At 39.7% G+C, this 25,036-nt stretch overlaps 1 protein-coding gene and 1 long non-coding RNA gene across 4 annotated transcripts in view; one reads left to right on the top strand and one right to left on the bottom strand.

The window, feature by feature from the left end:
* KCNIP4 (potassium voltage-gated channel interacting protein 4) overlaps positions 1-25,036 on the bottom strand; it is a 1,317,771-nt gene that overhangs the window by 371,061 nt on the left and 921,674 nt on the right. The gene's annotated exons all lie outside the window — the stretch shown is intronic.
* LOC147370908 (uncharacterized) lies at positions 17,490-23,443 on the top strand. The gene is made up of 2 exons (XR_015165603.1): positions 17,490-18,381; positions 22,097-23,443. It is a non-coding gene; the product is annotated as an uncharacterized LOC147370908 (long non-coding RNA).

Below are 25,036 nucleotides of genomic sequence, written 5' to 3'. Positions count from 1 at the left end.
AGGCTCCACACACTCCCTTACTTCTTTCTGCTTAGTGAGCTCTGTTGTTCAAGAGAGATCAATACTAACCTCTTCTGCAGAGAGTTCTCTGTGCCCCTCCCACCCCATTCACATGAAGCGTCAGATCAATTTCTCTTTGCTTACAAACTTTTACCACTAGTGGCACTGATCATAGCTCCATACATTTATCCTTCCCATGTCATCTCTGTCACTCTTTTATCAGTTTTCTCATGGCAAGCATGGTGTGTTATAACTATCTTCCTTCTCATTACCTGACGTAATGCTATGCACATAATAATGTCCAATAAATATTAGTTCACAAAATGACATACAACCCCATCTTAAAAGTTATTTGCAACTGCTTCAAATATAACTTCCCCAATTGAAATGGATATAACTTAGTCATTTACTCATTGTGGTACCAGGGAATGAGCTCAGACTGTAAAGCCAGGTTGACAGATCTGAAATTTAATTCCATGTCTAATGCTCTTAGTAGTATGATCCATGATGGCTCAGTGTTTAAAGAATCTGCCTGCAATGCTGGAGACAAAGGAGATGTGGGTTCAATCCCTGGGTTGGGAAGATCCCCTGGAAGGGTGTGGCAACCCACTCTAGTATTCTTGCCTGAAGAATCCCATGGACAGAGAAGCCTGGCGGGCTACAGTCCAAAAGATAGCAGAGAGTAGGACACGACTGAAGCAACTGAGCACACATGCATGCAGTGTGACCTGAAGTGAACTACTTCCTGTTTGGTGTCTCAAGTATGCCATCTCTGAATTGGGAACAATAGTTAGAAACCTTGCAAGTTTGTTCTGAAGGTTAAGAGAAATCATTAACAGATTTTAATTTCTTTACACAGTACACATCATAAGGCAAAGTAATCATAAGGAAGTGTTAGTTCTTTTGTTCCTTTGAGTCTGATGGACTTTTTCTGTTAAAATGATTCCAATCATCAGAATTTTCAAATCTCTTTTATTTGCTGGTATCTTAGTAATTACCACAGAGGGAGGATATCTTGATTTATGAATCAATTCTGTTTTTCATTCCCAGCATTTCACTATCCCTAGATGTTTCCCCACTTCCAGCAGCAGCCAGAGAAGAAAGAACACAGGAGATAGAAAAAAAGAATCAATCGATTCCTGGCTTTGAGTTTCGAATAGCTAAGCTCCAACATAGACAAAAGACTTAGCAGAATATATGATTAGAGAAATGTTTACCTGCACTCTCGTCCCATCCTCAGATAAGACCAAGATTCCACAGGGCTGAATTCAAAGGTGGGAAGTAAGGGAGAGAGTATAAATCCCTGACAGATTTAGGGAATGAGCTTTAGGGGCAGTGTGACCTTCACCTTCAAGTCAAGCCCAGGGAACTGGCAATCCCCTGGAGGTCTTTTCATCTAGCACAGGCGGGAACAGGCACAGGTGGGCACAGAAACAGGCTCCTGCCCTGGGTTTGCCCGGGGACTGGACTGAATCAGTTTCTCAGAGTCTGTGGCACCAGAAGAGTTATCTGATGTCTGAAAGGGGCTCAAGGAAGGGTTTATTACAGCCCACCATGGAGTCAGGTGCAGTAGAGTGTTTCCTGTCTACTCTGCAGTGGGGTGATGTGGGGAAGTGGCTTAGAGAACTGTGGTCCTGAAGAGCTCCTACAGGCAGGAATGAGGCAGGACAAAGTAGGGACTGTGCAGAAAGGTAATTAAGGCCCAGACATGATCCACACCCCATCCCATACCCACAAGCCCCCACCAGGTCCTTACACAACATAAGCTCCATATAAAAAGAAAGAGGGGGGGTGTGCTGATTCAATGCAATCACATTTCTAATACCTAGTGGGATGAGAAATTAAAGCAGAAATAAAGTTTCTTACAAAAAACAAAGTAAATATGCTGTCCTAGGTCAGGTGTCACTAGAAGCTGAGTCTAAAAATGGAATTTTGGTGCATATGATTTCTTAAGGGAGTATTCTCAAGAAAAGGGGAGTGAAGAAAAAGAAATGATACAAATGGACTTACTTACAAAACAGACTAATAAACTTAGAAAATGAACTTACAGTTGCCGTAGGGGAGGGACAGTTAGGGAGTTTGGGATGTTCATGTACACACTGCTATATTTAAAATGGATAACCAACAAGAACCTATCATATAGCACATGAACTCTGCTCAGTGTTATGTGGCAGCCTGTATGGGAGGGGGATTTGAGAGAGAAGGGATACTTTATATTTATGGCTGAGTTCCTTATTTGTTAACCTGATACTATCACATTGTTAATTGGCTATACCCCAATACAAAATAAAATGTTAAGAAAGTAAAAACAAACAACAACTCTATCTCTCTTTCTATCCATATATCAGAAGTTGTGATGGACCAAGAATTACGAGGAAATTAAGCCTGGACTGGAGTTTAAGATACTAATTTTCTTTTAGAATGGGAGAGGAAAGGATAAAATGAACAAGGAAAGAAGCAGCTTTTAGAGGGATCCAAAGATCAACATCTTTAAATCTATCTTGCCCTAACTATCTCCAAATTTTCTACAGTGTTCAACTTTTGGGCTTTAATCCTGATAATACTGAAGAGTCATCATGTTGGAGTTCTCATGAAGAAACACAGGTGCACTGGTTCACTGCTCACAGCTTTGATCATGGATAGTTAGAGGGGATAAACAGAGAGCCAGGAATGGGAGGTCCAGATTTCCAGTATCTCTAAATAAGGAGAAGCATTTGTGTCACTTAGAGAAAGTAATATATGAAGATGAACTGCCAGAAACAAGAAGGAAAGGGAGAAGGCTTTGTTTATAATCAAGAGATCTCCAAGTAAGGAAACAATGCTGGGATTCTTGATACTGTCTGTCTGCTGGTGGGTGGTTCCTGAATTACTGAGGTTAGAATCAGAGCCAGCTGAATTTAACCAGGTCTATATACTTCTCAGTTATCTAGAGACACTGAGACTATCCACTAGACCCTAAATGCAACCTACAGTCTTCAGTTCGGTTTCGTTGCTCAGTCGTGTCCAACTCTTTGTGACCCCATGAACCGCAGCACGTCAGGCTTCCCTGTCCTTCACCAACTCCTGGAGCTTATGCAAACTCATGTAGCTTTGAGTCAGTGATGCCATCCAACCATCTCATCTTCTGTCATCCCCTTCTCCTCCCTTCTTCAATCTTTCCCAGCATCCGGGTCTTTTCAAATGAGTCAGTTCTTCACATCAGGTGGCCAAAGTATTGGAGTTTCAGCTTCAACATCAGTCCTTCCAATGATTATTCAGGACTGATTTCCTTTAGCATGGACTGGTTGAATCTCTTTGCAGTCCAAGGGACTCTCTAGAGTCTTCTCCAACACTACAGTTCAAAATCATGAATTGTTCAGTGCTCAAAATTTTTTTATAATCCAACTCTCACATCCATACATGACTACTGGAAAAACCATAGCTTTGACTAAATGGACCTTTGTTGGTAAAGTAATGTCTCTGCTTTTTAATAAGCTCTCTAGCTTAGTCATAGCTTTTCTTCCAAGGAGCAAGTGTCTTTTAATTTCATAGCTGCAGTCACCATCTGCAGTGGTTTCAGAGCCCCAAAATATAAAATCTCTCACTGTTTCCATTGTTTCTCCATCCACTTGCCATGAAGTGATGGGACCATATGCTATGACCGTAGCTTTCCAAATACTGAGCTTTAAGCCAACTTTTTCACTCTCCTCTTTCACTTTCATCAAGAGGCTTTTTAGTTCCTCTTCACTTTCTGCCATAAGGGTGCTGTCATCTGCATATCTGAGGTTATCGATATTTCTCCTGGCAATCTTGATTCCAGCTTGTGCTTCTTCCAGCCCAGCATTTTTCATGACGTACTCTGCATATAAGTTAAATAAGCAGGGTGACAATATACAGCCTTGACATACTCCTTTCCCAATTTGGAACCAGTCTGTTGTTCCATGTCTGGTTCTAACTGTTGCTTCTTGACCTGCATGTAGATTTCTCAGGAGGCAAGTCAGGTGGTTTGGTATTCCCATTTCTTGAAGAATTTCCCACAGTTTGTTGTGATCCACACAGTCAAAGGCTTTGGCATAGTCAATAAAGCAAAAGTAGATGTTTTTCTGGAACTCTCTTGCTATTTTGATGATCCAGAAGATGACGCCAATTTTACCTCTGGTTTATTTGCCTTTTTCTAAATCCAGCTTGAACATCTGGAAGTTCACAGTTCATGTACTGTTGAAGCCTGGCTTGGAGAATTTTGAGCATTACTTCACTAGCATGTGAGATCAGTGCAATTGTATAGTAGTTTGAACATTCTTTGGCATTGCCTCTCTTTGGGATTGGAATGAAAACGGATATTTTCCAGTCCTGTGACCACTGCTGAGTTTTCCAAATTTGCTGGCATATTGAGTGCAGCACTTTCACAGCATCATCTTTCAGGATTTGAAATAGCTCAACTGGAATTCCATCATCTCCACTAGCTTTGTTTGTAGTGATGCTTCCTAAGGCCCTATAGTCTACTTGCCTCAAACTGATTAGGAAAACAGAAAAGGGAAGCTTGTTTCCATACTCCTTTGACCCCTAGGTGTTGATATAAATGTTCTTCCCCTTCTTTTCTTTTTCTCCAACAGCCATGGAAGAAAACCAGAATCTCATCCTACTGATAGTAAAATAACCAATCTGCTGCCATTTTTGAGATCTGTGTTTGCTTTTCTAATGTTTCTCTGATTGTAACCCTTCCATGCTTAATGTTATTCTGTAAATGTTATCAATACTTAAAACATAAAAATAAAGATTTTTGACATACTTGACAGTATCTCTTCCACTGAGTCTAAATTCAAGGGAAATATATATCTGGTAATGTACAAAGGAGCTGCAAAAGGAACATGGAAAATGAGGCTTGCTGACCACACGTGGGGATAAGAAACTTTGCGGATGGCAACAGCACAATCTAGTTCTAAGTAGGACTCTCAAGAAACAGGTTCTTTCAGCACCAGTGACAAAGAAAATCTCATCAAGTTGGATTTCACACAGACACAGGTCTGTAATTCAGCTGAGGCAAACAGCAGGGAAAGTCATTTCCCTGCCTACTTCAGCTGACAAAATGATGCCTCTTTTCTTGTTTATGGTTTGATGTTTCTCTTTTGCTTTTAAAGGCTGAATGAAATACAGAGATTGCATCTATCTCTAAAGAAAGGGAAAGATGTGTTTGGTTGGAGAGACTGGAAGAAACACTTCAGTTAGCTTCTCTGGGTCCTAATCTAGACTAGGTTCTAATATCACAATTTGCTCTATTGTTGAGGGAGAGATTGTTCAACATGTCTCCTGTAAGTAGTAAAAACGATTACACAGCTTCAGCCCACATGTGGGCCCGTGGAATGCCCTAGGGTTGAATTCAAACACGTGTTAAGACATGAGAATTTTCAGTAATGCTCAATATTTGTACAGGCAACATCTAATTACTGGAGTTTTTCATTGTTATTGTTGTTTTAAGTAAAAAGTTTGCAAAATCTAATACACAAGGTAACATCCTAAACCTTAACTGGATTTTCAGTCTTATAACTTGAGCAATCAAATCAATATTAAATCATTCTTATATGATTTTTCCCCTATTCTGAAACCTTAGATGGTTTGAAGATTCTAATTCTCACAGTTTTTTTGCTTTTTTAGTTTGATGCTGGTGGATTTTTCTAATCAGAACCTCTTATGCTATGCTACAACACTTTGGCTTATTCTTGACTCTACTTTGGTTATGTTCCTCCTATCTCACCTATTACCGATTTATCCAGTTCAAATAAGATGTAAGGGCAAGCCAAACTCCACAGTAATATTTTATCTCTTATCAGAGTCACTGAGCTGGTCAATAATTTCTAGGTTCTTAAGCATTAATCTATTCCTACTAAATTAATATCTGAGGTTTGTCCCCAAAATCTGCGTTTTTAAGAAACTCTGAAGTTCTACATACATGAAAAAATCTGAGAAGCCCTGCTTGTAAGCTCTTTAGAGAATTTATCTTGTACTGCTGGAATGTGCCTGGCTACTGAATGTTTGATTAATACTTGCATAAAATGAAATAAAGTCACACACTAATTCATTTAAACAAACACCAAATAGACACACTATCATGTATAAAATAGGTAAACAAGGACCTGCCATATAGCATAGGGAACTGTAATCAATACCTTGTAATAGCCTACAATAGAAAAGAATTTGAAAAAGTATATGCACACACAAGTGGCTGAACCATGCTAAGAGATTGCATCTATTTTTTCCTTCATCAAAAAATCGAAGTTAGTCCATTTTGATCTAACTCTAGACTTGAGATTGCTTTCTGACTTTCTTTTGGCTAGTCATACAAATCAGGATAAAATGGGGAAGCCAGACAGTTTGATATGGTCCAGAATCATCTGTAGTCTGTTTCCTATCCCCGCTTCGACCTTGTCAGATCTCTGTCCATAATCTGTAAAACTACCTTCTCACCTTCAGAATATGAAAGTACTTGGACAGAAGTGCTGTGTCCAACGTATAATCTCCTTCTTTGTCTTTCTTAGCATAGATTATGCTATTCTCTGAGCTAATGTGATCATCCAGATGACTTATCTTAAATTAAAAGGCACAATTCATCTGTGTTTTCTAAGTTGCAAGCAAAAGTACAAATTGTGACCAAGATTAATTTGCCAAGTGTTAAATTCCTTATTTCCCTTTCATGTGTATATACAACATGCAAGTCTATTGTACCACAGAGTAGTCTGGATTGTGTGTGTGTGTGTGTGTGTGTGTACGTGTGCACGCGCTCAGCCATGTTTGATTCTGTGACCCCATGGACTGTAGCTTGCTAGGCTTCTCTGTCCATGGGATTTGCCAAACAGGAATACTGGAGTGGGCTGCCATTTCCTCTCCAGGGGATGTTTCTGACCCAGGGAAGATCAAACTCACATCTTTTGCATCTCCTGCATTGGCAGATGAATTATTTACCACTGCACCACTGGGAAGCCCAGGACCTAAATAAAATAATGTGACTTTAAAAATGTATATATTGCTTTTATTGACGATATCTAATTCCACAATTTTATTTTTATCTTAAACTCAATATATTTTAAAAACAAAAACAAACTCTTCACTGTCTCCCCTTTTAGGTGATGATCAGCACTGAAATATTAACCACAGTAGATTTCTAACTTAGTAGTTATAACAAAAGTTATACTGATATAACAAAAGTTATGTCATATACTGAGTATTTCCTATGTCCCCAGATACAAATACTAAATATTTACTAGTTGTTATTTTATTAAAAACTCAATTCTACAGAATACTGAACCATTAATACCACCATTTACATATGAAGATAATCAGGTTTAGGAAGGTAAAGGAACTTGCCCAAAGTTACACAGCTAACAATTCTCAGAGACATGAATTGAACACAACTCTGACACTAAATTCAGAGCTATTAAACCTTGGAAACATAGCAAAATCATTCCTCCAATCAAGAATCATCAATGGGGATAAAACTTAATATTAGTCAGAATCAACATGTCAAAAACAATCTGAAATAAATGAGATTTTGGACCTTCTGAAATTAAACTAAAACAGAATGTTAAAATTTTAAAAAGTCACACATTTATGGTTGTGTACTTTGATGGGTTGGAGAAGGCAGTGGCACCCCACTCCAGTACTCTTGCCTGGAAAATCCCATGGAGCCTGGTGGGCTGCAGTCCATGGGGTCGCTAAGAGTCAGACACGACTGAGTGACTTCACTTTGCCTTTTCACTTTCATGCATTGGAGAAGGAAATGGCAACCCACTCCAGTGTTCTTGCCTGGAGAATCCCAGGGACCACGGAGCCTGGTAGGCTGCCCTCTCTGGGGTCGCACAGAGTCGGACACAACTGAAGCGACTAAGCAGCAGCAGCAACTTTGATGGGTATGTGATATATTTAATAATGAAAAGATGTATAAGAGAGAAATACATTTGCACCATCTTTTATATATTCTACAATAATTAAGTTCATATATACAACTGAAAAAAAAATCATGAAATAATTTTAAAAAATCATCAATGATTTCATGTCCTATGTCAGGGGAACAAAAAACCCTTAAGATTTAGTGATCTGGCTGCTTCTTGTTAATTTAACCCTTATTTTCACCAGTCTCTCACAGGGCTCCCCACACTCCCAGGCCATTGTCCCTAAAGTTGCTACCACAGCTCAGTGAGCTTCTGTCACCTTCCTTCACGTGGTTTTCTGCAGAATGCTCTCCTGAAAAGCATTTCCTGTCTCTCTTCCCGTAATCCCACTACTACTTCACCCTCATGATACCTTCCATATCCTGACTCTAACCACACACAGTTTAATATAGTTGCAGAATTAATATCCATACTTTAGTTCCTATAGGTAATAGTTTCTCGTTGGGTGGACTCCGGGAGTTGGTGATGGACAGGGAGGCCTGGCATGCTGCGGTTCATGGGGTCACAAAGAGTCGGACACGACTGAGCAACTGAACTGAACTGAACTGAAGTTTGCATTCATATTTTATCTAAAGTAAACTTATTCATTGAAAACAGGGTCTGTGGGTTCACAATTTGTCTTTTACCTGAAAACAGAATATAAAACTCATAGAAAGCTCTGAATAAATTCTTTTCATATAAGTGATAATAAATGAGAACTAATTTTAAGCATAAAAAATGACTACATGAATTTTTAGAAATTTCATATTGGTTTAAGTTACTTCAAAATAGTAGAAAAGGGATCAAACACATATTTTTCCAATAGTTATTGAGATGTTTGACAATTCAGCTTCAGTAGGAGTTTAATTATAAAACGAAAGTAATAAAAGATGAAAAAAATCTAAAGCAAAAGATTTCTGCACTATACTGAAAGACAGATCAATAATAATAAATTGGGTTTTTAGCCTTTGGGAATACATGGGTACCAAAAAGAAAAAGCAAACCTTAGAAAAGATATTCTGGGCTATCTCTAGTGAATGAACAACATTAGTTTAAAATCAATGTTATATTTCACTGGAATGAAATAAGATGTATTAGAACCTCAGCAAGATAAACAAATGCTTGATGTCTAATAATAACTCTAATAGATAAAAGTTTTTTAAGGGCACATGTGTGACCAAAATATTGGAAGGAGGGCCAATTCAATGGTTAATGTCATTAAGTTATTTAGAATCACTGACAAAAATATAACACTTCCCAAACTCTTGGCCAGGGTCAAGCCTAGGTGAACGATGAAAGAGATGACATATGAATACTTCATTTTCCTTTTCACTCTCTTCCCTCCACTTTATACCACAGTCATCATGAAGCTAGTGAAGCCAAGCTTTGTTGTAGTTTAATCACTAACTTGTGACCAACTCTTTTGGGACCCCATGGACTGTAGCCCATCAGACTCCTCTGTCTATGGGATTTCCAAGGCAAGAATACTGGGGTGGGTTGTCATTTCATTTTCCAGAGGATCATCCCATCCCAGGGATTAAACCTGAATCTCCTGAGTTGGCAGGAGTATTCTTTACCACTGCACCACCTGGGAAGTCAAGCTTTAGGATCTCCATTTGACTCAGGCCCCATCTAATTCTCTACATTTGTATCCAGTAGGTCAGTGTATTTAAATTCCTTTTCTTATGGAGGGCCCTCCAAACTGTTTAAACTTCAGGTCTCACAATCCTTGGTTAGTCCCTTGACCATAAGCAAACACTCTCTTGGAATGTAAGAAACTTTTAAGATTCTGTTTGGCAAAGATTTCCTTTATTCTGATTATCTGAAGGTCATTTATTTATGTTCCAAAGAACAGAGACAAATTCTCCTTATCTCCTGTTATGTGGGGAGGAGGAAGGACATTTGAGGGAACATGGAAATAAACAAGACAGTCTCAGGCAGTAAAGGTTCAGGTTGCATTGGAATATCTGTAGAGTTTTCAGGGTATCGACCTAACTGGAAGTTGAAAGACTGAAAAGGGAAGCTTTAGGCATCAAAATATTTAATTTCTTCCTTGGCAGTAGAAATATTGATCTTTTACTTCTAGAATGACTGTAACTTCCTATCTCTTGTTCTATGACTTCTGTCACTAATAACTGAATATATCACACTTTCCTTTGGGTATTTTTTCATTACCTATTTCTTGCAACTTTGTGGTTCCCTACATTCATCTTACAATTTTTGCTGTAAGTAGTTCATTCTATCTCGGGTTTACCATTCCCAAGATAAGCAAGTGATTGGTTCTAACTGATGTTATTCCTGTTGAGTCAAAGCTTGCAAAGTAAATCATCTGGGAAATCATTTTCTAGCCATAAATTGGCTGCCCATGGATAACATGTCCTGCCCTAGCCAAATGGATATCTGGGTGTGAAGAGATGAGGACAGAACCAGACTACTTGTGCAGAAAATGTCATTGGCAATTATAACTCCCTTGGCAGGGACTGTGGATAGAAGAGTTTCCTTCAGAAAAAAAAAACTAGATATGGCAGTCCTTGAGCTAGTCAATATAGTCTTTCATCTTTACTTAGGAAGCTAGCACATTAGGAACTTAACCAATTTTGCTTTTCTCTTCCGGGATTTTCCAAAAGTATAATAGAATCCAAGATTTCAATATATCCTCACCTGCCCATTTATGCCCCACTCACCAAGGATAAAACTGTATTCACAAACAAAATAAAACAAAACTAGTTAGTTCTTTTTGGTCTGTTTAAAGTTGTTTTCAACTCAGTTATTCACAAATAAAGTTTTCTTCTTCCTAGATATCAAATAGCTTACCTGGTGGCTCAGATGGTAAAGAATCTGTCTGCAATGCCAGAGACCTTGGTTCAATCCCTAGGTTGGGAAGATCCCCTGGAGAAAGAAATGGCAACCCACTCCAGCATTCCTGCCTGAGAAATCCCTGAGACAGAAGAGCCTTGCAGGCTACAGTCCATGGGGTCACAAAGAGTCACACACGACTGAGTGACTAACACTAGATATTGAATCATCAGAAGAAAAGACTTGAGACCCTATTTCAAGTCTTTGAAACATCTATTTGATGTTGATGAAATCATCAAAGATTTGATGAAACTTGAGACATCTATTTCAAGGATGCCTTACATAGATCTACTTTTACATTTTTCTTTTTTTCTCATAGCACATGATTTTATCCTTATATCTACATAAAATGTAATTCTTCTCAGTAATATAAACAGTTGAAAACATATTTTCTTATATTTTCTTATTTTTTTAATTTTCATAGGCTTAATGATAATAGAAATAACAATATTTTGTGATTTATTAAACTAATAATAATGCAAGTATACAACTTGCTATTTGTGTCAGAAACTGTACTAGCATTCCCATGTATTATCTCTCTTGCTGCTGCTAAGTCACTTCAGTTGTATTCGACTCTGTGTGACCCCATAGATGGCAGCCCACCAGGCTCCGCCATCCCTGGGATTCTCCAGGCAAGAACACTGGAGTGGGTTGCCATTTCCTTCTCCAATGCATGATAGTGAAAAGTGAAACTGAAGTCGCTCAGTCATGTCCGACTCTTTGCAACCCCATGGACTGCAGCCTCTAGGCTCCTCCATCCATGGGATCTTCCAGGCAAGAATACTGGAGTGGGGTACCATTGCCTTCTCCGATTATCTCCCTTAATCCTCCCTAAAACCTCTGAGGTAGATTCTATTCATTTTATCATATTACAGATGAGGAAATGGAGACTCAGGGCTATTAAGCAATTTGCTCAGTTAATAGGCAGAGTTGTTGTGATTTAAACCAGGACGCCTCATTCTATAGCAGCAACTTTCAAATCTGGCTAGACACTGGAATTACCTGAGGAGCTTTAATACCCTGGGTCCCTCCCCCAGAGTTTCTGATTTATTGATCTTACAAGTATTTTTTTTTTTCCCCTCTCCCTAGGTGATTCTAATATGCATCCAAGCATGTAACTACTGCTCTACAGCCTAAGTTATTAAACACTAGGCAATAAATGAGTTAATGAACAAGCTATCTCCTCATTGTCCATTTTTTAAAATAAGTATGGACTGACAGTTCCATTTAAATAAAAATAACAATAATATTTAATTGGCCACTCAGAGAAAATAATGAAACCAATTTCGTCAAAATTGATTTACCCTGACTAGACCACTTGTCAAAGAGTTAATGCTATTTCCCAAAGAGAGGCAGGGAGTGGATTCTGTAAATGGCCAGGTCAGTCTCATTCACTTTTTCATGTGGACAGGGACTGAACAGGGAAGCTACAGACGGCATCAAACTGACTTTAGCTGTTCAAATGGGCCCCTTGGTCCATTTCTTTGTTTTATGCTTTCCAGTTCCCTCACCCTATTACCCATAATGCCTCGTTCCTCCTTGCTTTGTCTCTGCTGCAGAGTGGGAGCCGCACTGCTTTCAACAATTAACAGAGTAGGCTCTGGAGCCAAATCTTTTCTATTAGTCACAGTCAATCTGAAGATACAGATAAAAGAACCTAGACAAAACTGTAAATACTAATCAGGCACTAATTCTCTACGTGTTAGTCACTAAACTGATAGTAGAAAATGAGTAAGAGAAATTTCAAAGCACTAATAACCTTGGAGGGAAAATGTGAAGACAAATGGGGAAGGATGAGTTGTAAAGTTTTAACTTGTTTCTTGGTGTGTGTGTGTGTGTGTGTGTCTATCTCCTAGTGTTTGTAATTCAGTATGATCAAGCTAAAGTTTGAGAACCACTGCCTTCTTCAACTAGTCCTACCTGTTCCTCAGAGGGCTGAGAAATAATGCATAAACAGACAATGGTGAGACCACGGGTGGTGATGAAACTGACCCACACATAATGCAGCCGCAAGTATAGGCAGCCAAAAAACAACCTCTGCAGCAATCAACCTAGAGGCAGGACTTGGAAAATGACTGTCAGTTTCCCTAACTTTTATCCCTCAAAATTTGGTTTGCAACTCAGAACGAACTAGAAAAAAGATAAATATGCTTCTTGAAACAGTCACGGGAGATAATCTGCTTCTACTTGGCCCACCCTCAACTTTCCCATACCAACAACATGCAACCAGAGCATATCTCAAGTTTTACGCCTTCTCACTGTAAAGCTTTCCCACTCTGCCTGCTTTTGAGTCACCGTCAAACACAAGTGGGGTGGTTGACACCTTTACAGCAAGATCTGAATAAATAACCTCTATTTGTTCTTCCTGACGAGTCTTCACTTATTTCCACAGAGCAAGAGGAGGAGGCATCTGTGCTGTGCTGGAAATTTGAGCCCATCCTCTCCAGACAGGTGAGCTTTCCTGTATATGTTTCCTTGAATCCCCTTGTCTCTCCCCATTAAGATGTCTTCAGGGAGGCAGCAGCCATGACTACAGAAGGGGTGATTGAAACCTGCATCGAGTTTGGAAAGATCAGCTTGATCTTCTGCCAATGTCACAGTGGTGTTTGAGTAAGAACCTCAGACCTCAGCAACAGTCTCAAAAGAGGGATGAACTCCTGAATTTAATCACCTTTACACCTGACATAAGAAAAACCATATCATCCATAGAATTGACCTGGAAATTATGAGTCATTTTTTTCTTCTTCTTAGCATCATGCAGAAGGAGGCTTCAAGATAGAAACCAAGTTCAGCTAGGGGAAAATAAAGTTTTATTTTGATCTAGTTCACCACTTAAGTGGTGCTAACTTGAGTTGGCTACTCAAAAATTTGGAGGAAAGGGCATATTTGCTCTGATAGAGGGAAAATCCCACACCTGATTCATGGAGAAGACTATATTTTAAGCAAGAAATTTGAGAAGAGGTTTGATATATGCACGTTTGCTGCTGCTAAGTCGCTTCAGTCGTGTCCGACTCTGTGCGACCCCTGAGATGGCAGCCCACCAGGCTCCCTCATCCCTGGGATTCTCCAGGCAAGAACACCGGAGTGGGCCCCCATTTCCTTCTCCAATGCATGGAAGTGAAAAGTGAAAGTGACCTTTACCTTCCCTCTAAACCCCAGAGCTATTAGCACAAACACCTTGTTAAGTTAACCGCAGAAGATAAGACAACAATAATACAGAAATCACCATGGTGACCATGCCCCAAGCCTTCACTGGCTGAACCAGCTCAGTGGTGAGAATATGATATTATGATATAATGCACCCCAGTCATTTCATACCAACCCCGAGACATCACTTCACTCATAACTTCCTAGATGTGAAGATGAGCTTCTTTTGGATTTCTACAATTATTAAATATGTGTCTGAACAATTTTAAAAGGGCATAACCAAATACCAAAAGAAACTATTTCTTATTAAGGCTGACTAATAAAAAAATGTCTTTTCCTACTACCTAACCTACATTTCTTGAACAGAAACTGGGTCTTTTACTGAATTCATTGTTCCTCTTCATCTACAAAACTGATGTTTTAAAGATTTTTTTTTTCTAGAAGAATGAAGCAGAATTAGCACAAGTAATTAGCAGGTTGAGTTAGAATTTAGAAACTGAGAGGCAAACGAAATTAAAGTTGGGCAAATAAACTAGTAAAAGGTGCTAGAGTAGTGTGTCCTTGTTAATTAAGTGTTGTTATTCAATGTGTCAGCAATACCAACCCAACACTTTGTGTAGTTTAGAAACACAGAGGAGGAAAGGCTGATGCCCAAGGGAGCAGAATGGGAAGGTGTTGAGTGTGGTGTGAACTTCCTGGGACGGCATGAAGAAGCAGGCATCTCTGGGATTGTTCCAGCCTTCCCTTACAGTGACCTGCCTTTCCTTTCAGTGAAAGCCCCAAGGTGGCGTGGGAGAGGGAGTCTGAACTGCTTCTAGACTTTGGCAAAGCTATGCTTGGGAGCCTTAGATGTCAATATCCGGTTATAAGAGGTTATCTTAGCCTGTTTGGACTCTAGGATAAAGTACCACCGAGTGGGTGGTTTATCAACAACAGATATTTATTTCTCACAATTCTTGAGGCTGGAGATCTGAGATCGGGGTCCCGGTATTGTTGGGATGAATGAAGGCTCTCTTCCAGGTTGCAGACTTCACTGTGTCCCCATATGGAGGAAGAGCTAACTTCCTAGGGCCTCTTTTATAAGGACATTGATCCCATTCAAAAGCACTCTGCTCTCATCACCTAATCACCTCTCAAGACCTGACCTCCTGACACCATCATTGTGGGCATTTGGTTTTCAGCATAGAAATTTTGAAGGCACACGCACTCTGACCATAGCAGAGGCCAAAGTGTTCATAAAAAAGCTAAGCTTATTGATTAGTGTGCCATAACAGCTGCCGTAAGTGCCCCGAACAGGGTGGCTTAAGCAACTGAAATTTCTCACAGTTCTAGTGGCTGGAAAACAGACCTAGGTGCTGGCAGGGTGGTTTCCTCTGAGGCTTCTCTCCCTGGCTTAGAGACAGCGTCTTCTCCCTGTAACCTTCACATGGTCTTCCTTCTGTATGTGTCCTGATCTCACACTATAAGGACATCAGTCATATTGGATGAAGGACCATCCCAATGACCTCACTGAACTTTAATAACCTCCTTAAGACTTGATTTTATTTTTTTAAAGTCTTATTTGAATTTGTTAAAATATTGCTTTGGTTTTATATTTTGGTCTTTTGGCTGTGAGGAGTCTGGGATCTTAGCTCTTCAGCCAGGGATTGAACCCACATTCCCTGCACTGAGGGCAAAGTCTTAACCACTGAACCATCAGGGAAGTCCTGAAACTCAATTTTAAATACAGTTACATTCTGAGTTACTGGGGGGTAGGCCTTAAACACATGACTTTTGGGGCACAGAATTATGCCCATTCAGCCTGCTGGAGAATTTTGTATTTTTAAATAAATGGAGAAGGAAACCATTTATTTAAAAATAATAAACTAGCTTCTCATGAATACACATGTCATCTTTCCTGGAATTGTTCAGATGCTTTTATAACCCCCACTTTCTAGCAAAACTGGTCAATGAAGGCAAGAGAAATTACAATCACTAAAGTGATTAAATCTGTATTCAACCCAGGTATCCCCTGCTCACAATTTTTCCTCTGTTCCACTCTTCTCTTGCCCTGTCCACAGAAGATAGAATAGAAATGCAGAAATTTGTGGTGTCTATACTCAGAGATTGCATTCTAATGATTCTTTTTCTTAAATTTTTAAAAATTTATTTATTTTTGACTGCACTGGGTCTTCACTGACGCTAGGACTTTTTTCTAGTTTCAGCAAACAGAGGCTGCTCTCTACTTGTAGTGTGCAGGCTTCTCACTGCAGTGGCTACTCTTGTGGAGCAAGGGCTCTGGGGCACATGGGCTTCAGAAGCTGTGGCACATGGGTTCAGTAGTTGCAGTTCCTGGGCTCTACAGCACGGGCTTGATAGTTGGGGCACACGGGCTTAGTTGTTCCACAGCATGTGGGATCCTCCCGGATCAGGGATCGAAGCCGTGGTTCCTGCATTGACAGGTGGATTCTTTACCACTAAGCCACCAGGGAAGCCCTCTAGTGATTCTTACTGTGTGTTAAATACTAATTTTCTTGATTGGTGGATGATTTAATTACTTAAATGTTTGAAATCATTCTTAGTTTTTCTTTATTTCATTATTTGATGCTGGGTAATCATGCACCCAAGTTTAAATCACTGTCTTCTTGTATGTATGTATGTGTGTGTGTGTGTGTGTGTGTGTGTATATATATATATATATATATGTATGTATGTACAGGAGTGGATTGCCATTTTCTTCCCCAGGAGATCTTCCCAACCCAGGGATTGAACCCAGATCTCCCGCCTTGTAGGCAGAAGCTTTACCATCTGAGCCACCGGGGAAGTCGTATATATATATAGAAGAATTTTATACCTGGAAAGGTAATATTCCTTTTGAAGGTATTCATCATTTTGAAGGTACTATCTTGTAATGGAATCCACAAAGAAAGAGAATATATCTTATTAAAACACTGTGTGACCTAATTCTAATTCTGGCTGTGTGACCTTTGGCAAGTCACTTAATGTCTCTGAACTGCACATTCCTTGTTGGTTAAAATGTGATAATGTAAGAGAAGAAGTAAATGAGATACTGTATGTAAATCAAAAAGCATGCTGCCCAGTATATTGCTTTTCTCTACTCTAGGTTAATTATGCAAGTGAAATGAAACAAAATTTGTAGCCTAAGGAAAATAGAACAGGGTGTAATTTTTACAAATCTGTATTTTCCCCAGTTGTGCAGGGTCATCTGATAACTCTGAGTACAATAAAAATGGAAATGGGGCCAGAACTTCATATTTCCTAAATTATAATTTTCCAGGTCACCTCTCTGCATCTTAAGATAAACCTGGTACTCAAAACAGAATTGTGTGGAAGATGGGGAGGCACAGGGAAGCAGAGACAGGAACGCAGGTGAAGAGAGGCCCTAGCACACCATCTTGGGACTTCGTGCTTTATGCTGACTTTGGCATATCAGGATGTAAACTGAACTTGAGGTATCTGCCACCAATTCTAGCTTTTACTTCCAAGACTAGATGTGAGGCAGTTTCTATGAAAGAATTTTCTCTCTGAATTATTTTAAAACTATGTTGAATACTTACTGTTGATTTTGTGTAAAATATATTTTCTTTTATTTATTTTTTGAATGCCAGGCACTTTAGATTTAAGGACTTGGGAAACAGTTCTAAGCAGATAAAGACAAATATGCCTGCCCTCACAAAGCTTATAATTTCAAAATTGTCTTTTTCGAACTGTGTTAAGATTCAGTCATTTGTTTTTAATGCCATGGTAGAGTGTAGCTGCTCTTAAACATTATGACCTCTTAGCACTCTTAAAAATTTTAAGAACCACAAAGAAATTTTGTTTATATAGGTAGGTATTTTAACTATTAGGGTTTACTATATTAAAAATTGAAACTAAAGATTTTAATATATTATTAATTTATAAAACAAACCTAAACCCATTATGTACCCCAAATAACATATTTTATGAAAAAGAAATATATTTTCTAAAACAAAGAAATAGTGAGAAGAGTCACATTAGTTTGCACTTTTGCAAATCTCTTTTCTGTCTGGTTTAACACAATGACTGGATTTTTATGTTTGCTTCTTTAATCTGTTGTATCTATAGAATGCAGTCTTTGGAAAAACTTCTCTGTATTTGAGATTTTGAGAAAAAAAAAAGGCAAATCACAATACTGTATGGCTGATTCCTTAATTTGAACAATTCCTTTTCAGTAATTGCAGTTCAGTACAGTATTAGGAGTGAATATGTGGCTTCTGTTCATGATTCAGACTCTTTGAGTTTATAAATTCCCTGCAATTGTCTTGAGCAGATGAGCCTGTAGCCTTTCCAGTCTAGGTTAACTTCAGTTTTCCATGACCTTTCACCAAGCATAAACACATCAAAGATGCTAATGATTAAAATAAATGTGGCCTGTTATGTTATCTAAACAGTGTTCTTTCTTTGGAAGCCCAGGATGGCAGTCAAAGCACTTCCTGGAGACCATCATGGCCTTGAGGTAAGCTTTCACTGGCCTTATAAGGCCAAAGATGGGTTGCTAATAAATCAGGTAAGTGCTGGGTGTTGGAGTAAGTGGTTTCATATATAGTATTTCATGTCATGCTAGTGATTTTTGTTAAGAGAAGCACTGCCTCCAGTTCTTTGTTGCAAGGCTTGCATTTGTACCAACCCAAACATACAGTCATTGTCATGACTCTCTTTATGTTTTCATAGCACTTTTTTCTATCTAAAATTACCTTATTCATACTTTGTGTCATCAAATGTTCAAATTACCACACAATTGCACTCATCTCACATGCTAGCAAAGTAATGCTCAAAATTCTCCAAGCCAAGCTTCAACAGTATGTGAACTGTGAACTTCCAGATGTCCAAGCTGGATTTAGAAAAGGCAGAGAAACCAGAGATCACATTGCCAACATCCACTGGATCATCAAAAAAGCAAGAGAGTTTCAGAAAAACATCTACTTCTGCTTTATTGACTATGCCAAAGCCTTTGTGTGGATCACAACAAACTGGGGAAAATTATGAAAGAGATGGGAATACCAGACCATCTGACCTGTCTCCTGAGAAATCTGTAATGCCGGGCTGGATAATGCACAAGCTGGAATCAAGATTGCTGGGAGAAATATCAATAACCTCAGATATGCAGATAACATCACCCTTACGGCAGAAAGCAAAGAAGAACTAAGGAGCCTCTTGATGAAAGTGAAAGAGGAGAGTGAAAAAGTTGACTTAAAACTCAACATTCAGAAAACTAAGATCATGGCATTGGGTCCCATCACTTCATGGCAAATAGATGAGGAAACAATGGAAACAGTGAGAGACTTTATCTTTTTGGGCTCCAAAATCACTGCAGATGGTGATTGTAGCCATGAAATTAAAAGACACTCACTCTTTGAAAGAAAAGTTATGACCAATCTAGGCAGCATATTAAAAAGCAGAGACATTACTTTGCCAACAAAGGTCCATCTAGTCAAGGCTATGGTTTTTCCAGTGGTCATGTATGGATGTGAGAGTTGGACCATAAAGCTGAGCACAAAAGAATTGATGCTTTTGAACTGTGGTGTTGGAGAAGACTCTTGAGAGCCCCTTGGACTTTAAGGAGATCCAACCAGTCCATCCTAAAGGAAATCAGTGCTGAATTCTCATTAAAAGGACTGATGCTGAAGCTGAAACTCCAATACTTTGGCAACCTGATGTGAAGAATTGACTCATCTGAAAAGACACTGATGCTGGAAATGATTGAAGGTAGGAGGAGAAGGGGATGACAGAGGATGAGATGGTTGGATGGCATCACCGACTCAATGGACATGAGTTTGAGTAAGCTCCAGGAGTTGGTGAAGGACAGGGAAGTCTGGCATGCTGCAATCCATGGGTTCACAAAAAGTCAAACTGAACTGAACTGATACTTTATTTATCATCTGCACAGCCATCTTATCTGACCCTCCACCTTCTCCCCAACATTCTCCACACCACCAGAGGTCCAGGAGTTCTGTTCCCTGAAGCATTCCCAGAAATTAGGATATCTCCCAGCAGAATAGGTGCCCAACATATGTTTGTTGAATAAGTGAAGTGGTTAAATAAGATGCTGAATATAAGGGACTCTCCAACTTGTCATTGTAGGGAAACTCTGGCCTACAGGTTATATTCTTTAATTACCAAATCATTGGCACTCTGCTTTGGTGTTATTCCCATTTTTGTAGCCTCTCCTTGATCAATTACTTTTTGTTAAATGAGATGTCCTGCATAATGAACATTTTACAAAGTTACATAAAGATTAAGGGTTTCCCAGGCAGCTCAATGGTAAAGACTGTGTTTGCCAAACAGGAGGTGCTGGTTTGATCCCTGGGTCAGGAAGACTCCTGGAGGAGGAAAGGGAAGACCCCCATTACAGTGTTCTTGCCTGAGAAATCCTATGCACAGAGGAGCGTGGAGGACTTACAGCCCATGGTGTTGCAAAGAGTCAGACACGACTGAGTGACTAAACAACAGTAAAGCTCATTCCAGGCTTTGGAGGCCTAGAAATTCATCATCGACCTCAATCTATATTTATAAGAGTATGCTGAAGACCACCTAAACAGACGTTTCTGTTCCTTTGGCTCCCATCACATATGCCTTGCATAACCATCTATGTTTATTGAAAGAACTCCTGGTCTGTTTTTGTTAAACACTGACCTTCAAGTGTTTGATTTAATAAGCTGGGGAATTAGAATAAATTGTATTGGCTTGTTCCATCATCTATATTACAAAGAGCTTTAAGGAGTGGCTAGAACAACATAAAAACTCAGGGCTCCAAACATCTATCATAGAGATGAAGAGGGAAAGTCAAGGGAAAAGATTCCAGTCTTAGAGATCTGCATGTGGAATGAAGAGAACAGAAGCCCATGACTTTTAGGATCTTTCCCCCGAGTTTTAAAAAAAAAAAAAAATTGTCAAAGGAAAAATCAACTTAGTACTTGCTTTAAAAGCAGGCAATGTTTCAAAACATGATGAAGTATACTTATGTTAACAATTTTTATAAATACCACCCAAGAAAGAAAAGAGCATTTGTGGCAGTCTTTTTCCCTCTGCTGCTGCTGAGGGTGCTAAGTCGCTTCAGTCACGTCCGACTCTGTGCAACCCCATAGACGGCAGCCCAACATGCTCCCCCGTCCCTGGGATTCTCCAGGCAGGAACACTGGAGTGGGTTGCCATTTCCTTCTCCAATGCATGAAAGTGGAAAGTGAAAGTGAAGTCGCTCAGTCATGTCCGACTCTTTGCGACCCCATGGACTGCAGCCTACTAGGCTCCTCCGTCCATGGGATTTTCCAGGCAAGAGTAGTCGAGTGGGGTGCCATCGCCTTCTCCGTTTTTCCCTCTACCAGGTCATATAGAAAGCTGGATGGAGGATAAAGACCCTATTTCCTGAAATGTCCTGCCCTCCAAAGAGACTACAGTGTACTGAATATGGGTATTTCCCCACCCCTTCTCATACACATGCCTAGAAGTGGACCTGGCACACAGTAGGTGCAGACATAATCATTGACATTGTTTCTGGGAGAAATAATTCTCACCAGCCACATTCTCAAACCAGTGTAGCCCATCTTTTGCTTATATCATGATCAGCAAGGGGCACTATGACTGAGGGCTGTTTTTTACATATCCTGTTGCCTCCAAAGAAACAGAGAATATGCCATTTCTTGATATATTTTGTGTTAAGAAGAGAGCACTATGCGGTAAGTAAAAAAGTCAGGATTTGGAGTCAGTCACTTAAGTTTTAAGCTTCCTTTTCCTGATATGTAAAATGGCTATCAAAGCTAATTACTTCATAGTAAAAGCAAATTTAAAGAATCATGCCTGGGACAATGCTGCAAAGCTTGACAGATGCAGGGGCCCTGGTAGAACATGGCTTTCTTCAAAGGGCTGCCCTCTTTTCAACCTATTCCAGAACTAGAAAGCTACCTGCTTGTGTGGGAATCTATCTAGTAGGAACTCTACTTTCTATTCCTTTGGGAAACCTACAAACCCTCAGGTCTCTCTTGCTTCCTAGTGATGCAGAAGCAGGGGAATGAAAATGGCAGGGGCAGGAGTCGGGCAGCAGGCACTGCATAGCTAGTCTATAGGGGAAATTCATTCATTAGGGGATCATATAATGTGCTTGTTGAAAGCATATGTGCAATGTTTGGGAGAGAGTTCACACTCAGTAAAGTATCTGTTACCTTTTCATTTTGCAGATGAGAAAATGTTGGTTCCATAGGATCACATAACTGTCTCCAGGCTCACCTCTCTGGGAACTGATGAAAGTGCGATTTCGGAAAACAAGAAGTCAGAGCTCTCTAACCACAGAAACCCTAGTTTTTCTCCACACTCCACTGCTTCTGGTGCAAGGAGCATAATTCAAGTATAAACTTGGCATATCTTCACTCTAACTCACTCACACATGGCAGCTGCTGATGTTCAAGCAGTGAGCAGGCTGTTGTTGACCTTGGAAATAGCAGTGAATTTACAGAAATTCTCAACACTGGAGAATTTTCCCACTACACAGACCTGGGGTTATTATAAATGCAAAATATTTAGGGGCAGATTCTCTTAAGTTTGCTATTTTAAAATGTGTTTGTTTGGTACAAGTTGATGTTCTTGGGACAAATGTGTCAAAAAATGTGAGATAATGCAACTTGTGTTGAAGCAGAAATGCTAATTAAATCAGTGCGAATGTAAATGATGTTTTACACACTACTGACTTGGAGACTTTGTAAACACCACTCCCCTACCTATTCTCTGTGCTGTGTTACATAAAATGCCAATGTTGTATTGATAGCCTGCTCATTGATCCTCAGTTCTAAGATTTTTTACTACTATTTCCTGCCTCCTACTATGCATAAGCTGTATAAAACAACTTGAAGTATTGTAAAGCCACTAAACCAGTGATTGTCAATCATGACCTTACATTAGAGTCACCTGGCAAGATTGTAAAAAATTACAGATATCCTGGCCTTACCTGCAGAGGTAATTAATTCATCTTCGATGGATACCAAGCATCATATTTTTAAAAACCTCATAGATGATTCTAATGTGCAACTAGGTTTGAGAATCGCTGCACTGTTTTTCTGCCTCTGAGCCATTGCTCAGCTAAAATTGCTTTCTTTCTCATCTATGAAACTCCTGGTAATTCTTCAAAATGTAAAATTTGGAAGCAGCAGTTCCAAGAAGCTCTCCATTGGGTAATGTAGGTCCTCATCCTTTTATTTAAAAATTGCCTTATGTACTAATGAACTTGTCTATGGAACAGAAGCAGGCTCACAGACACAGAGAACAGACTTGTGGTTCCCAAGGGGGAGGGATGGTGGGAAACGGATGGAGTGAGAGTTCAGGGTTAGCAGATGCAAACTAGTATATATAGGATAAAAAACAACAAGAGCCTATTGTACAGCATTGGGAACTATCTTCAATATCCTATGATAAACCATAATGGGAAATAATGTGAAAATAAATGTATATATATATATATTTGAATCAATTTCCTGTATAGCAGAAATGAACACAACATTGTAAATCAATTATATACTTCAACTAAAAAATTACTCTGTGGTTCATCCTAATCCTTAATAGATTTCACCCTACTGTTAATTCCTTGAAAGTGAAGATAGGGGACGAAAGTTATTTTTTATTTATATCTATGGTGCCTCGGAGAAGGCAATGGCACCCCGCTCCAGTACTCTTGCCTGGAAAATCCCATGGGCAGAGGAGCCTAGTGGGCTGCAGTCCATGGGGTCTCGAAGAGTCGGACACGACTGAGCGACTTCACTTTCAATTTTCACTTTTATGCATTGGAGAAGGAAATGGCAACCCACTCCAGTGTTCTTCCCTGGAGAATCCCAGGGACGGGGGAGCATGTTGGGCTGCCGTCTATGGGGTCCCACAGAGTCGGACACGACTGAAGTGATTTACCTTACCTTACCTTACCTTATGGTGCCTAGATTATCCATATAAGAGCTATATATAAATATGTTAAAGAATGAATGCTGCTGCTGCTGCTAAGTCGCCTCAGTCATATCCGACTCTGTGCGACCCCATAGACAGCAGCCCACCAGGCTCCCCCATCCCTGGGATTCTCCAGGCAAGAACACTGGAGTGGGTTGCCATTTCCTTCTCCAATGCATGAAAGTGAAAAGTGAAAGTGAAGTCACTCAGTTGTGTCCGACTCTTAGTGATCCCATGGACTACAGCCTACCAGGCTCCTACATCCGTGGGATTTTCCAGGCAAGAGTACTGGAGTGGGGTGCCATTGCCTTCTCTGAAAGAATGAATGAGTGAATGATAAAAAGATTAATAGAATGGAATTAATACTCTGGGTTAAGGTTAGATTTGATGCTTTTGAACTGTGGTGTTGGAGAAGACTCTTGAGAGTCCCTTGGACTGCAAGGAGATCCATCCAGTCCATCCTAAAGGAGATCAGCCCTGGGATTTCTTTGGAAGGACTGATGCTGAAGAGGAAACTCCAATATTTTGGCCACCTCATGCGAAGAGTTGACTCATTGGAAAAGACCATAATGCTGGGAGGGATTGGATGCTGGGAGGGATTGGGGGCAGGAGAAGAAGGGGACAACAGAGGATGAGATGGCTGGATGGCATCCTGACTCGATGGACATGAGTTTGAGTGAATTCCGGGAGTTGGTGATGGACAGGGAGGCCTGGCATGCTGCGATTCATGGGGTTACAAAAAGTCGGACATGACTGAGAGACTGAACTGAACTGAATACTCTGGGTACTTGTCCTGATTCTGCTATTTGTAGATTTTTAGTATAAATGATGTCATATCAACTGTAAATAGATTTAAAAGGCCATAGTATATAAAGTTGAACACATGCGTTTTTGACCCACTAGCATCACTCATATTTATGTGTCCCACAGAAATGCATATGCATGTTCACAGCAGCACATTTTCATAGCCACAAGCCAGAAATAACCCAAATGACAACCAATAGTAGAAAAATTAAATAGCATAGATAACAGACTAGCTAAAATGATTATGACCTAGAGTTCACACATAGAATACCATGATGCAACAATGTGGATGAATGCATAAAGATAATTTTGAGCTGATGAAGCCAACAACAAAGGAATACACAGTGTATGTTTTACATTTACATAGAGAACCAAAAGTAAAAATGTCA

This window comes from Bos grunniens, chromosome 6 (genome assembly GCF_055505025.1).
Source record: "Bos grunniens cultivar Pamir isolate PY7600 chromosome 6, Bosgru_T2T1.0, whole genome shotgun sequence".
Classification (NCBI taxonomy): domain Eukaryota; kingdom Metazoa; phylum Chordata; class Mammalia; order Artiodactyla; family Bovidae; genus Bos; species Bos grunniens.
The sequence above is the reverse complement of the archived record's forward strand: the minus strand, read 5'-3'. Positions and strand labels throughout refer to the sequence as shown.